Consider the following 15,213-nt stretch of genomic DNA (forward strand, 5'->3'; position numbering starts at 1 on the left):
AATTAGTTCTTTTCAGTGAACCAAACACAAACATTGCGACCAGTGTAGTCCGATTCAGAAAAGAATGACACTTATGAACTAGTTCTTTTTTAGTGAATCAAACACAGACAACATGATCAGTATAGTCTGTTTTTCCAAATGGTTGACTCTTATGAATCAGTTTGTTTTAATGAATCAAACACAAACAGTGTGACCAGTATATTCTGATTCCCGAATGAGTGACTCTTATGGACCAGTTCTTTTGTAGTAAATTAAACACAAATGGCACGACCAGTGTAGTCTGTTTCCCAAACAACTGAGTCTTATGAATGATTCTTTTTTTGTGAATCCAACACATACAGCATGACCGGTGTAGACTGTTTTCCAAATGACTGAGTCTATATATTCCTGAATGAATAACTCTTATGGACCAGTTCCTTTGAAGTGAATCAAACACAAACAGCACGACCCGTGTAGTCTGTTTTTCCAGATTATTAAGTCTTATGAATGAATTATTTTTAGTCAATCAAACACAAACAACACGACCAGTGTTATCTGATTCCCAAATAAATTGCTCTTATGGACCAGCTCTTTTTAGTGAATTAAACACAAACAGCATGACCAGTGTGGTCCAATTCCTGAACAAATGATTATAATGAATCAGTTCTTTTTAGTGAATCAAACACAAAGAGGGTGACCAGTGTAGTCAGATTCCCAAAAGAATGATTCTTATGGACTAGTTCTTTTTTAGTGAATCAAACACAAACAGCATGACCAGTGTAGTCCAATTCCCAAACGAATGACTCTTATGAATCAGTTCTTTTTAGTGAATCAAACTCAAAGAGGGTGACCAGTGTAGTCTGATTCCCAAATGAATGCCTCTAAAGGACCAGTTCCTTTCAGTGAATCAACCACAGTGCAACCAGTGTAGTCCAATTGCCAAACTAATGGCTCATATGAATCAGTTATTTTTAGTGAATCAAACACAAACAGCACAACAAATGTAGTCTGATTCCCAAACGAATAACTCTTACTCTGAATCAAACACATACAGCACAGCTTGACCAGTGTAGTCCGATTGTTTCCAAATTGCGTGAATCTTATGAGCCTGTTTTTTTTTTTTTTTTTTGGTGAATCAAGCATGAGCTAAGTAAAACTGACAATGCATAGTCAAAAATATTTTACATTTTACAGTATTTTATGTAAATGTTAAATTGATTGATTTAATACCTTATCACATTTTTATTTGGTTAGAAGCAATTCAGTGTCTAGTTTTTTATTTTAATTATTAGATTGTGTTCCTGAACAAATAACTCTTATGAATCAATTCTTTTTAGCGAATTAAACACATACAGCATAATCGATTCCAGAGCAAATGATTCTTATGAGCCTAATTGTTTTAGTGAATCAACTAAGTACATCAGCTATGTTCATCTAACAGTGTTAAAATTATTGAATGTGTTATGGAATTGCACTTTTTTCCAAATAGTTCCTGTAAAAACTTGATATTTGATAGTTTGATATTTGATAGCTGTTTTCACTTTGGCCAATAACCTTATGAACCCTAGCAAACATGTAGCAATGTGTGAAAAAACAATCAGACCCACTAATACTTTGTTCAGAAAATGTTCAAACCTTTGTTTTATGTGGTTCATGTGGTGATTCAAAATAACCAAGGTCTTGTTTTGCGCTAACATGTGTGCCTAAATAAAGGACGAGTATTGTCAGGCTGTCTGCTTCCACATTACAGCCGGTGCGAGGTAACAGTGTGCTTTAATTTAATTCAGCGTCTTCTCTTTTGAGCTCAACCTGCTCGCGAGTAAATTGAAAGCACTTCGCTATAGAAATGTTCCGTCAATCACCTCTTCCTCTGGTGTCCCTGTAGAGAAATGAATGGTTGCATTAAGATAGATGTTATGGTCATTCAGATGGTTCCCACAGAGCAAATAACATCCTAAGTGAAACGTAGTGGTCGCAGGAGAATCATCGGAGGGCTGTAAAATGAAAGCTTTAAATCTGGACCATTAGATAAGGCTGTCATAACAAGGCTACCTCGCCATCACGATGCTGTGGGCATATAAGTCAACCCGGAGCTGTCAGATAATGTATTTATGTTTCGGAGATGCATTTGAGAAATGTTGTTCAAGCTGTTGTTAAGTGGGCCTTGTGTTTGAGGGGCATATGCGTTTGCATGTTTGGAGCTTGTGCATGAATAGACTGCAATGAAAACTGGACTGTCAGTCACAGAAGCACACCTGCCCTTTAATGTCAAACAATTAGAATGACTCAATCAGACAGCAGGAGAGGAGGAGCTGATCTTCGCCCGTATTTAGCTGATTTGGCTGCGCTTGATGGGCAGGTGGACGGGCGCGCGGACAGATAAATGACGAGATGCCCGTGAAGCGCGAGGATGTGACGAGTTGCTGACAAGCATATTCGCACAAGGAATGAGAAAACGGTTCGTGAAGTTTCACTCAGAAGTTTGGAAGTCAGTCTTTTGGACATGCAAATCAGGATTTACTCAGTCGAAGAGAAGAACACTATTTGAAAACAACACTTAAAGGAATAGTTCTCCCAACATTTGCTGAATTTTTGCTGTACCTCAGATCATCCAAGATGTAGACAAGAATGCATCATGGTGTGGTCATCACTTCCTCACCAGTGGATGCTTTGCGGTGAATGGGTGCGGTCAGAACGAGAGTCCAAACAGCTGATAAAAACGTCACAATAATCCACACATCATTGGATTCCTGAACAAATGACTCTTATGAATCAGTATATTTTAGTGAATCAAACACAAAGAGGCCAACCAGTGTTGCCTGATTCCCAAACGAACGACTCTTATGGACCAGTTCTTTTTAGTGAATCAAATACAAACAGCACGGCCAGTGTAGTTGGTTTCCTGAACGAATGACTCTTATGAATCAATTCTTTTTAGTGAATCAAATACAAACAGCATGACCAGTGTAGTCCATTTCCCAAACGACTGAGTCTCATGGATGATTCTTTTAGTGAATCAGATACAAACAGTGCAACCAGTGCAGTCTGTTTGCTGTACTTTTATAAACAAGTTATTTTACTGAATCAAACATAAACAGCACAACCAATGTAATCCAATTCTAGAATTAATGACTCTTATGAATCAGTTCTAATTAGTGAATCAAACACAAATAACCTGGACAGTGAAGTCCGTTTCCTGAATGAATGACTCTTATGGACCAGTTCTTGTTAGTGAATTAATCACAACTGCCAAACTAATGATTATTATGAATCAGTTCTTTGTAGTGAATCAAACACAAACAGCACAACCAATGTAGTCCTGAATGAATGACTCTTATTGTCTTATTATGACATCACAGTAATCCACACAATATCAATTAATGTCTTGTGAAGTAAAAAGCTGTGTGTTTGTATAAAACAGATCCATCATTAAGATGTTTTAACTTCAAGCCAAATAAAATATGAATCCTTTCTCCAGTGAAAAAGTTGTTTTGACTGAATCAGGAGAGAAATATGCACAGATCAGGCGCTGTTTACAAGCAGTTCAAAACATTTCTAAACAAATTCGTCGATGGATTTTGATGTGAGAGGACAACAGAGGATGGACTTTTTCCAAAGGTCAAAATTTTTTTAGTGAATCAGACACAAACAGTGCAACCAGTGTAGTCTGATTTCTGAACAAATGACTCTTAAGAATCAGTTTATTTTAGTGAATCAAACACAAAGAGGGCAACCAGTGTTGTCTGATTCCCAAACGAATGACTCTTATGAATCTATTATTTATTATTTTTAGTGAATCAAATACAAACAGCACGACCAGTGTAGTCCGTTTCCCGAACAACTGAGTCTTATGAATGATTCTTTTTAGTGAATCAAACACAAACAGTGTGACCAGTGTAGTCTGATTCCCGAATTATTACTCTTATGGACCAGTTCTTTTTGGTGAATCAAACACAAACAGCACGACCAGTGTAGTCTGTTTCCTGAACTAATTACTCTTATAAACAAGTTATTTTTAGTGAATCAAACATAAACAGCACAACCAGTGTAGTCCAATTCTGGAATGAATGACTCTTATGAATCAGTTCTTATTAGTGAATTAAACACAAATAGCCCAAACAGTGAAGTCTGTTTCCCGAATGAATGACTCTTATGGACTAGTTCTTGTTAGGGAAACAAGCACAGTGTAGTCCAACTGCCAAACTAATGATTATTATGAATCAGTTCTTTGTGGTGAATCAAACACAAACAGCACAATCAGTGTAGCCCTGAATGAATGACTCTTATTGTCTTTTTATGACATCACAGTAATCCACATATAAAACAGATCCATCATTAAGATGTTTTAACTCATTAACTTATTATTAACAAATAAAATATGAATACTTTCTCCAGTGAAACAGTTGTTTTGACTGAATCAGGAGAGAAATGTGCACAGATCAAGCGCTGTTTACAAGCTTAAACAGTTCAAAACATTTCTAAATGAGTTCGTAGATGGATTTTGAGGTGAGAGGGCAACAGAGGATGGACTTTTTCAGTGGTCAAACACAAACAACATGACCAGTGTAGTCCAGTTTCTGAATGAACAAGTCTTATGGACCAGTTCTTTTTAGTGAATCAAACACAATCAGCACAACCAGTAGTCCGATTCTCAAAACGAACAATTCTTATGAATCAATCCACACAACATCAGTTAATGTCTTGTGAAATGAAAATCTGTGTTTGTATAAAACAAATCCATCATTAAAATGTTTTAACTTCAAACCAAACAAAATATGAGTCCTTTCTCCACTGAAAAAGTAGTTTTGACTGAATCAGGAGAGAAATATGCACAGATCAAGCACTGTTTGCAAGCTTAAATGGTTCAAAACATTTCTAAACAAATTTCTAAACATCAAAAAGTGGAGAACAACAGACGATGTACTTTTTCACTGAAGGAAGAGTTATTATGGATTATGGACTTGACCTTTGATCCAACAAAACAGTTTTAAAGTTAAAAAACTTTAATGATGGATTTGTTTCCTATAAGCATGCAGCTTTTGGCTTCACAAGATGTTTAATTACTTAAATCTTATTGCGACAGATTATTGCGACGTTTTTATCAGCTGTTTGGAATCACATTCTGACGGCACCCATTCACTCCAAAGGATCCATTGGTGAGCAAGTGATGTAATGCTAATTTCTCCAAATCTGTTCTAATGAACAAACAAACTCACCTAAATCTTGAATGTCCTGAGGGTGAGCACATTTTCAGCAAATTGTCATTTTTGGATGAACTATTCCTTCAAAAATATGAGTTTTATTTTATTCACTTTGAGGCCATCTCCTTCTAAAAGAAGATATGTGCATTTAAAATGGAAATTCTTTCTCTTTTGGGAAAACAGACCAAATTTTTTAAGTCTAATCTTGCACTCAGCGGGTGTATCCGAATTCTGGTCCAATAAAATGCTTTTAAAAATGATGCCAACTAGCAATAGAGCACAACAGTGAGTGCCTTTTTTTTTTTGGAAATATGGATATTTTACCCCTTTATATATATATACACTACCGTTCAAAAGTTTGGGGTCAGTAAGACTTGTAATAGTCTTTAAAGAAGTCTCTTATGCTCATCAAGGCTGCATTTATTTGATTAAAAATATAGAAAAAAAAAAAAAAAAACAGTAACATTGCAAAATGTTTTTACAGTATAAAATAATGTTTTTTATTTTAACATACTTTAAAATAGAATTTATTCCTGTGATGAAAAGCTGAATTTTTATCAGCTGTTACTCCAGTCTTAAGTGTCACATGATCCTTCAGAAATCATTCTAATATGCAGATTTATTATTAGAATGATCAATGTTGGATAATATCAACAGTTGTGCTGCCAAATATTTTTTGGAACCTGTGATTTTTTTTTTTTTTTTTTTTTTTTTTCAGGATTCTTTCATGAATAACAAGTTTAAAAAGTACAGTGTTTATTCAAAATATAAATATTTTATAACAATGTAAATTATTTATTATTAACTTTTAATAAACTTTTAATTATTAACTTAATACATCCTTGGTGAATAAAAGTATTAATTTCTTAAAAAAAAAAGAAAGAAAAAAGAAACAATAAAAATGTACTGACCCCAAACTTTTGAACGGTAGTGTGTATATATATATATATATATATATATATATAATCCATTTTATTTGCTTTTTTAAACATATTATACATCTAATAATAGAAACATCTTTTTGTCAAAAGTTTTAGTGTTTGTTTTATTTAAATTAATTGTTTTTGCAGTGCATTCACATCCTTCTCGACACTGCCTCTCATCTACCTCTTACTATGGAAATTTGAGATTTGAGGTCCTTGAAAATGTTTTGCCATTATCTATGCGTTGTACTACAGTCCCCCTGAACGTACAGCATATATTACGGACTTCATAACCGTCGGAGGCGTATGCAGGTCACTAGAACGTGCTTATGATCTGTGGTTTGAAAATGACATGCTTGTTTCAAGGTTTGTTTCTTTTTTTTTTTTTTGAAAGGCTCAGGTGGTCGCAAGGCTGAGTTCAGCGTCTAGACAGGGGACGGAGCGCCGGTAGATGGCAGTCGTGTCCCTTCTGCATTAGACAGGAAGAAGCAGCGCATCAAACCCTCACACTCAGTACACAGGCTATACACAATCACACACGCACATGTGTGCGTCAAACAGGCGCTACAGACCTGTCCGAACGCGCGCACACCCCCTCGTCATATAATCTATAGCGTTCAGGGTTATTGCACTCGACCAATCATTGGTAAGATGGAAAAAGATTATTGGACCATTGACTTTTACGCATCCAAGAAGACGCCGGTGAGGACAGTAAGAAGAGTGAGACTTTGGGCTGAGGGCTACATCAATACGCGTTAGAAGATTCTTGGTGTCACCAGCGGAGCGCGCTGAGCCGATACCCACGGAGAGCCGCGCGTCATTGGGCGCTCACACTAGAACTTCATTCACCGACGAGATCTCGACGTATTCGACGGGTCTCACCTCTTTAGATGTTCCTGCTCGCGGGGTGACTCACTTGTAGCTGTCCTCCGTGCGCTGCGTAATTCTACGGCTTGGCGCGGAGCGCAGCATCATTCGCGTGGATTTTCATCGCGTCATTGGATTGCTTTTTGCCGGAGTTCAGTTGAACTGTATTGAGTATCTGCTGGGATGTAGCTTTTGATGAATACCTCGTCTGTGACAAGTTCATACGCGTTTGAAAAGGAACTACGACTGTCTGTCATCTAACTATACAAGGGATTTGACTCACATTTGGCGCATTTTCATCCACTTTCCTTAAAAAAGAAACTTGGAGGATTTTGTCCTTTTTTTCGCCCTTTCCAGATGATGCCGATGGTCTTGGATAGGATTGATATACGAATATTTGCGTTTGCCAACGCACGAGGCTCCTCTCTCAAGGCATTCCGTAGGACATAATCACATTTCAAGGAAATAAGCATCTTGAAATCCGCACTGGGCTGTGAGTAGAAATCTAATCAGATCGGGTGCGTAAAGGAGGAAGAAAAGTTCCGTTTTAAACCATGACTGTGGAATAAGAACATCAGCGGGCTGCGTTTATGGTCTGTTGAAGACTGGGATGAAGAAGAAGATGCAGGGAATGGTCCACCTCAGGGATAAAACCCATCTAGATGCATACTGGCTGAATGTGAAACCCCAAATCTGCCAAGAATGACACGCAAAACCGGGGAGACGACGATTTAATTGATTTATCAGCAGGAAAAAAAGACTTGCTACACCGGATTTTTGATGATGCGGGGCAAGAAAGCATCGAGATATCTGCTCTAGAGGCACTCGTCCATATGATGGCATTGACAGGAAAAGCGAATGGATATACAGGAGCGAATTTCTTCTCATTGAAAGCTTGTGAATAGCTTGGATAGCCCAAAGTACACGCTGAAGAACATTTCATTCGCTGCGCGCTTCGTTGCTTGAGAATTGCGGATGGATTTTCCTGTTTTGGAAGGGAACGGAACCCTCATTTTGCCTGCGATTTGAACCTCACAGATTGAGAAAGTAAGTCAGTCGTTTGATATCTGCATCCACTTTGACGTCTTTTTGACACCTGGTGTATAAACGACAGTTGGGTTAAAACAGTCGATCGCGTCCTTAACATACAACTGTAATAATTAGAAAGGACACATACAGTCACTTGTGTAATTTGAACAGTCGTTCAGTGTATATTCATACATATATCCACCGAAGCGTTCTCTCACCGGCTGTGAGCTTTTTTTTTTTTTTTTTTTTTTTTTCACTGTCTTTATCTCTCTTGTGTGTGCGTGTGCGCGCGCGCTCGTGCGTGCGTGTGTGTTTGATAAATGTGTGCGCTATTGACAACTGCACAGTGTTCCTTCTTTGCGGTCGAATCTTTCTTTCATTCATTCTTTCATTCATTCGGTCTCAATGTGATATGACACATCCGTTTTTTAGTTATGATTCGGTTCGTCATATTTATGTACGATTGACTTATGTAAGAATTTTAAAAAAAATGAGTAGTTAATCGGATGTTATCATTATAGATTTGGATAGAATAAGGGTTGTCGTGCTGGAGGCAAGAGATGCAGGCTGTTGCTTCTTTGCCTGTTTTTTGGTCAGAGACCAATTTTTTTGTTTATAAATGTAGTTACTATAGTATTATTACTATTATATAGTACTACAAACATATATATATATATATATAATATTTTTATTTATTTATTTATTTTTTGTGGGGTGGGGGGGGCTGTGCAGATTTTCTGCAATCATTATAAAGTTAAAATTCATAATTTCAAATAAAATTCAAAACTTTTTATACAATATTTTAAAGTACATTTCCTAGTATTGTTTTTTATGTTTTATTATTTCAAAGTTCTCCAACAGCATTTTATATTCATTTTACATAATTTGTAACTATATGTATATTGCATAGCATATATAATATATATAATTTTTAGATTTTACCTTGAATGTATGCACCTTTTTTTTTGACCTCCAAAAAAAATTTTATACAATATTTTAGAGTAAATTTGCTTGATTTGTTTGTACAGTCTTAAAATGTTTTATTTTTTACTGAATATATGTTATGTTTGCTTAAGTTGTACCATAGCATTTTATATAAATTTTACATAATTTGTAACTATATGTGTATTGCATAGCATATATAATATATATAATTTTTAAATTTTACCTTGAATGTATGCACCTTTTTTTTTACCTCTTTTTATACAATATTTTTAGAATAAATTTGCTTGATTTGTTTGTACAGTCTTTATTTGTTTTATTCTTTTTTTTCTTTTTTTTACTGAATATATGATATGTTTGCTTAAGTTGTACCATAGCATTTTATATTAATTTTACATATTTTGTAACATTTTTTACACAGTGTGTGTGTAATCATATATATAATTTCATTTTATTTTATTTTATTTTATTTTAATTTAATTTATGGTGAATGTAATTATAAGGTTTAAAGTCATCATTTTTAACCCTCCATTTTTACTGTATATATCATATGTTTACTCAAGTTCTACCAAAGCATTTTATATTAATTTTACATAATTTCTAACATTTTTACACAGTTTACCTGTGTCTATACGCACAGTTCTTGCATATAAGCATATAAAATATGCAGACAGTATAACTGACAAATTGCTACTGTTACTATTCCTACTAAGGCTGCTATTAATATAGAAGAAATGACATTCCTATAAATACCGTTCACTCTTTATGCATTTACAGCTGTGTCTGTGGGTTTTAATGAACAGGCCATAGTATAGACATGATATGATTCAAGGCTGACAGAGTTTGGCCTTGCTCCGGCAGCTGTCCGTGGTCCTGAAATCTCTGCCAGAAAACAGCAGAACCGCACCACAGTTTGTGTTTCTCTACTTCCCACCGCCGTATGCTTATGCCTTATGCATTTGAGGTGGAAAAGTATTATTTTTAATGCCAACATACAATCCAAGCTAATCTACAACCTACATAAGGACAATACGAGGATAGACTTGAACGAACGTGCCTAGATTAGCCATGCCGCATATTCTGAGGTCATAGCTGTCAGTCATAATTAACTCTCCTCTCTACTCGAGGAAAACGATTATCTGTGGCTTGTATCACAGGTACCAGCGGTTTTCCTTTTGACTTCATTATCGCGTGTAACAAGTCAATAAAACGTTGGCAGAGAAGTCGGCCTTTCTACTTTTTAATTTGTGATGGCTGGAGCGATCTGGAAAACCATCTTAATTCAGATCAGTTCGGGATGTTTTGCATTCCCGGTTGACATGTACTGGTTTGAAAAGGAAGTGATAAATGAGGCTGCAGCCAACAGCTTATGCTTTGTGAATGTGTGATCTGAAGAAGCTGACCAGGTTGACCTTTAAAGCAGAAGTCGGGCCGTCTTTGACTGTAATCTGTGCTTACTTTTTCTGTAGACACTTGCATTTTCCAACTGTAGTTTTTCTTCAAAACCATATCTCCTCTCAAAATGCATTTCATTCGGAATTAACAGTCTAGACTTTTCTTTGATCTTCTCTTCCGTTCTAAGATCAAGAACGTGAAGCTCCTGCTCTGCTTGATGTTTTGAGGTCACAAGGTGAAGTACAACGTAGTCATTTTATTGTTTTCAAAGCCGAGGATGAATCGGAGGCCGCTGTGTGTGTGGAATGACTGAATTATATCCATCTGTCTGACGAACTCCATTTTGTCCCTTCGAAGCAGCCAGTGCATGGCCGCCCACTCTCCGTCACCCTTTGGGAGAGCTTCCTGTTGGCCGGACGCCCGATCCAAAGCTTAGAGGCCTGCGTTAGCACAAGACCCCTTTGCAGAGATGTTATATGCATAGAGATTGTGTATACAGGAGGTTTTGTAGAGATTTAAAAGATAGTTTACCATAAAAAGGAACATTTTTTTTATAATTTACCCACCAATGTTTTATTCAGAAACTGTATGACTTTTTTCTGAATGCGTTTCTGGAATGCAAAAAAAAAAAATACATTATAATTCAAAACATTTTTTTCAAAGAAAATGCTTTGCTAATTATCAAAAGTGACAAATATTTTGTAACAATGTTTTTGCTATTTCAAATAATGCTGATGGTTTGTTTATTATTTATTTATTTAAATAAATACAAAAGAAAACAAACAAACAAAAATAGAATTAACACTGGACTAATGGCTGCTAAAAATTCATAAATAAATAAATAAATACAAAAGGAAACAAAACAAACAAACAAAAAATGTAATACAAATTAATTAATTAAAAAATAATAAATAAATAAATATGAAACAAAACAAAGACAAAAATAGAATTAAGATTGGACTAATGGCTGCTAAAAGTTCGTAAATAAATAAATATGAAAGGAAACAAAGCAAGCAAACAAAAAGGTAAATAAGTAAATAAATAAAAACAATAAAAAACAAAAAAAAAACTGAATGGAGACTGGACTAATGGCTGCTAAAAATAAATAAATAAATAAATAAATAAATAATGGTGATGATGTAGTATTTATTTGTTTATTTATTTAAGAAATTTAGGGAAAAAATAGGTTTCCATAAAAATATAATAAATAAATAAATACAAAATAAAACAAACAAACAAAAATAGAATTAAGACTGGACTAATGGCTGCTAAAAATTCATAAATAAATAAATAAAAACAAAAGGAAATAAAACATACAAACAAACAAAAATAAATAAATATGAAACGAAACAAACACAAAAATAGAATTAAGACTGGACTAATGGCTGCTAAAAATGTATACATATATAAATAAAAATAAATAAATAAATAAATAAAATAGAATAAAGACTGGACTAATGGCTACTATAAATAAATAAATACGAATCTTTTTTAAATTAAATAAATGCAGCCTTGGTGAGCACAGGAGGGGGAAAAAACTTACCAACTGTTGTTTATTTCATTTTATTTTATTATTTTATTTTATTTTATTTTTTTATTTATTATTTTTTTCTCTTTTTCTTTGTCCATACACTGGACATCATTGACTTTCCTTGTATAGAGGGAAAAAACGACAACAACATCAACAACATAAAAACACAAAAAAATAAATAATAATAAAAAATAAACATGCAAATTTAATCTCATATATTTGTTTCACATAGTCACGTATTATGCAAATTTAATTGTGTATATAACTAAAAAGATAAACTATACACTGTATAAATAAATAAATAAATAAATATACAGTATATGAAAAAGTCATACAGATTTAAAACAACATGAAATTGAGTAAATGATGACAGGATTTTAATTTGTGGCTGATTTATCTACTTAAAACATATAAACAAGCTGAGTTATGTATATGAATCTATTCAAGAATAGGAGAAATGATGTTGCGAATGAAAGTTAAATGAGAAAACGCGCAGACCTATATTTAGACTATTCCACATCCTGAGTGTCAAACCAAATAATGACACAGGAAGTAAGAAGAAGAGTAAGTTGCCGTAAACAGCGCAGACGTTTGTCTTGTTAACAACCGAATAGAAACAAAGCTTTCATCGCAGTCGCACCTTCAAGCACCTGCCCCTATTCCCTGAGGTGAACGAAGGATTTTTTTTTTATCTTCGCTCTCTTCCAGGCACTCGTCGGAGAGGGGGAAAAAAGAAGTAGAGGAATGATGGAGTGATGTTGCCTTGGGGAGACGAATTGGGCCGCTCATTTTATGTTCCTTTGCTGTCAGGAGCTTTAGCATGATGAAGCTGCCGGGTTGGGTGGAGAGATGACATTTGTTTGTTGGTGAATGATGCAGCGTGATTCATGTTTCTGCCGAGACGCTCCATTCCTCACTCCGTACATCTTCCAAACTTTTCTCCTCGCTCACCCCAGCATGGGAACGGCAGAACGTCCATTTATCGAGTTTTTTTTTCCTTCAGTCATAAAATGCAGATGTCAATACATTTATTGTCCAGCATTAAGATTGAGGTTCGCATCGTAAATGATTTGTAGAATTGCCTCGGGCGAGATTTTTAAGATTTATTAAAACGGTTATGTTGTCTTCGGTGTTTCGTAATTGATGGACGACATTGTTTTTCAAGCCCGAAAAGAAATCTGGGTTTCATATCAGTAGTATTTATGGGCCGTGCTGATGGATTTCTGGAAACGCGCGCAACTCAGGGCTTGTTTATTTTACTGTTGGAGTGTGACAGTGGTAATATCCCATGAGCCTCTTGGGTGGCTCCTACAAAGTCAGCTTCTGTGGGCATGAACGGGGGATTAATCACGGTTAACGTAAAGCTGCTTCCTTAAGATGTAAATCAAGTCTCTCTTTGTCCTTTTCCATTGAGAATCACCTTTGTAGGAAGATTTAATGAACATAACTCCAGCAATAAATTAATAAAGCTCTAGAGATGTAACATACATTGTGTACTAGGATTGTGTACCATTTGGAACTGAACTGAAAATGCAGTTTTGATTTCTAAATCTGAATGGAATTTGAATGCAGTTAAACTTAATTTGAATTGAAATGTCACACATTTAAAATTATTATAGATAGATAGATAGAATTGTGAAATATAAACTCACAATTGTGAGAAATAAAGTCAGAATAAAAAGCCAAAATTGCAAGATATTGCGAGAATTTCAGACTTTTTTTCTTGCAATTGTGAGTTTATGTCTCGCAATTCTTACTTATCTCACAATTCTGACTTTTTTTCTCAGAATTGCAGGATATAAACTCACAATTGCGATTTTTATAGTTGAACTGTGGAATATAAACTCACAATTCAGACTTTTTTTTTTATCAGAATTGTGATGTAAACTTATAATTGCAGGAAATAAAGTCAGAGATGAAAAGCCAAAATTGCGGGATATAAACTCGCAATTGCAAGAAATTCAGACTTTTGTCTCAGAATTGCATGATATAAACTCCCAATTGGAGAAATAAAGTCAGAATTGCAAGATAAAAAGCCAAAATTGTGGGATATAAACTCCCAATTGCAAGCAATTCTGACATTTTTTCAGAATTGCATGATATAAACTCCAATTGCGAGAAATAAAGTCAAAATTGAGATAAAAAGCCAAAATTGCAGGATAAAAACTCTCAATTGTGAGAAATTCAGTCTTTTGTCTCCGAACTGCATGATATAAACTCCCAATTGCGAGAAATAAAGTCAGGATTGCGAGATAAAAAGTCAAAATTGCGGGATATAAACTCGCAATTGCAAGAAATTCAGACTTTTTTTTTTGCAAATGCGAGTTTATGTCTTGCAGTTCTCACTTGTTATCTCACAATTCTGACTTTTTTTCTCAGAATCGTGGGATATAAACTCAAAACTGCAATTTTTATAGTAGAATTGTGAAATATGAACTCGCAGTTGCAAGTAATTCTGATTTTTTTTTCTGAGAATTGCATGATATAAACAACCAGGTGCGAGAAATAAAGTCAGAATTGCGAGATAGAACGCCACAACTGTGGGATACAAATTCACAGTTGCGAGAAATTCTGACTTCTTTCTCAGAATTGCGTGATATAAACTCCAAACTGCGAGAAATAAAGTCAGAATTGCGAGATGAAAAGCCAAAATTGTGGAATATAAATTCACAATTGCGAGAAATTCTGACTTTTTCTCAGAATTGCGTGATATAAACTCCAAACTGCGAGAAATAAAGTCAGAATTGCGAGATGAAAAGCCAAAATTGTGGAATATAAACTCACAATTGTGAGAAATTCCGACTTTTTTTCTCACAAATGCAAGTTTATATCTCGCAATTCTGGCTTTTTTTCTCACAAATCGGTCTTTTTCTAAATTCTGTATTGTGAGATACAAACAACTGTGAGTTATAAAGGTGAATTTTGAGGGGAAGAAAGACTGATATGATCTCAGAATTGCAAATTTATATCTCACAATTCTGACTTAACACGCAGTTGCATGCTATAAAGTCACAATTGTGAGATATAAACTCAGAAGTCACAACTGTACGTTTTTATTTTGCTATTCTGACTTTACAACTCGCAGTTGTGTTTATATCTCGCAATTCTGAGAAGAAAATTCAGAATTGCAAGGAAAAAAGTCAGAATTGTGAGATGAAAATGTCACAATTACCTTTTTTTTGTGTTTTATTCAGTGGGAGAAATGGGCTTCCATAGAATACAGTAATATTGTGAATTATTAAAAAAAAAAAAAAAAAAAATTCATTTAATGTATTTAAAATTGTATTTATTCCTTTAAGAGAAAAGTGAAATTTTCAACATTATAAATGCCACATTTATTCATTTA

At 34.7% G+C, this 15,213-nt stretch overlaps 1 protein-coding gene across 5 annotated transcripts in view; it reads left to right on the forward strand.

The window, feature by feature from the left end:
• Positions 1–15,213, forward strand: part of lrrc4ca (leucine rich repeat containing 4C, genome duplicate a) — a 283,862-nt gene that overhangs the window by 181,887 nt on the left and 86,762 nt on the right. For 3 of the 5 annotated variants that reach the window (XM_051099847.1, XM_051099846.1, XM_051099843.1), the window contains exon 1: positions 6,629–8,017. The exons of the other annotated variants lie outside the window; for them this stretch is intronic. The gene's annotated coding sequence lies outside the window, so the exon portion shown is untranslated. Of the gene's footprint in view, positions 1–6,628; positions 8,018–15,213 lie in introns of those variants that run through there. 5 annotated transcript variants of the gene reach the window in all.

Source organism: Labeo rohita, chromosome 25, assembly GCF_022985175.1.
Source record: "Labeo rohita strain BAU-BD-2019 chromosome 25, IGBB_LRoh.1.0, whole genome shotgun sequence".
Classification (NCBI taxonomy): Eukaryota; Metazoa; Chordata; class Actinopteri; order Cypriniformes; family Cyprinidae; genus Labeo; species Labeo rohita.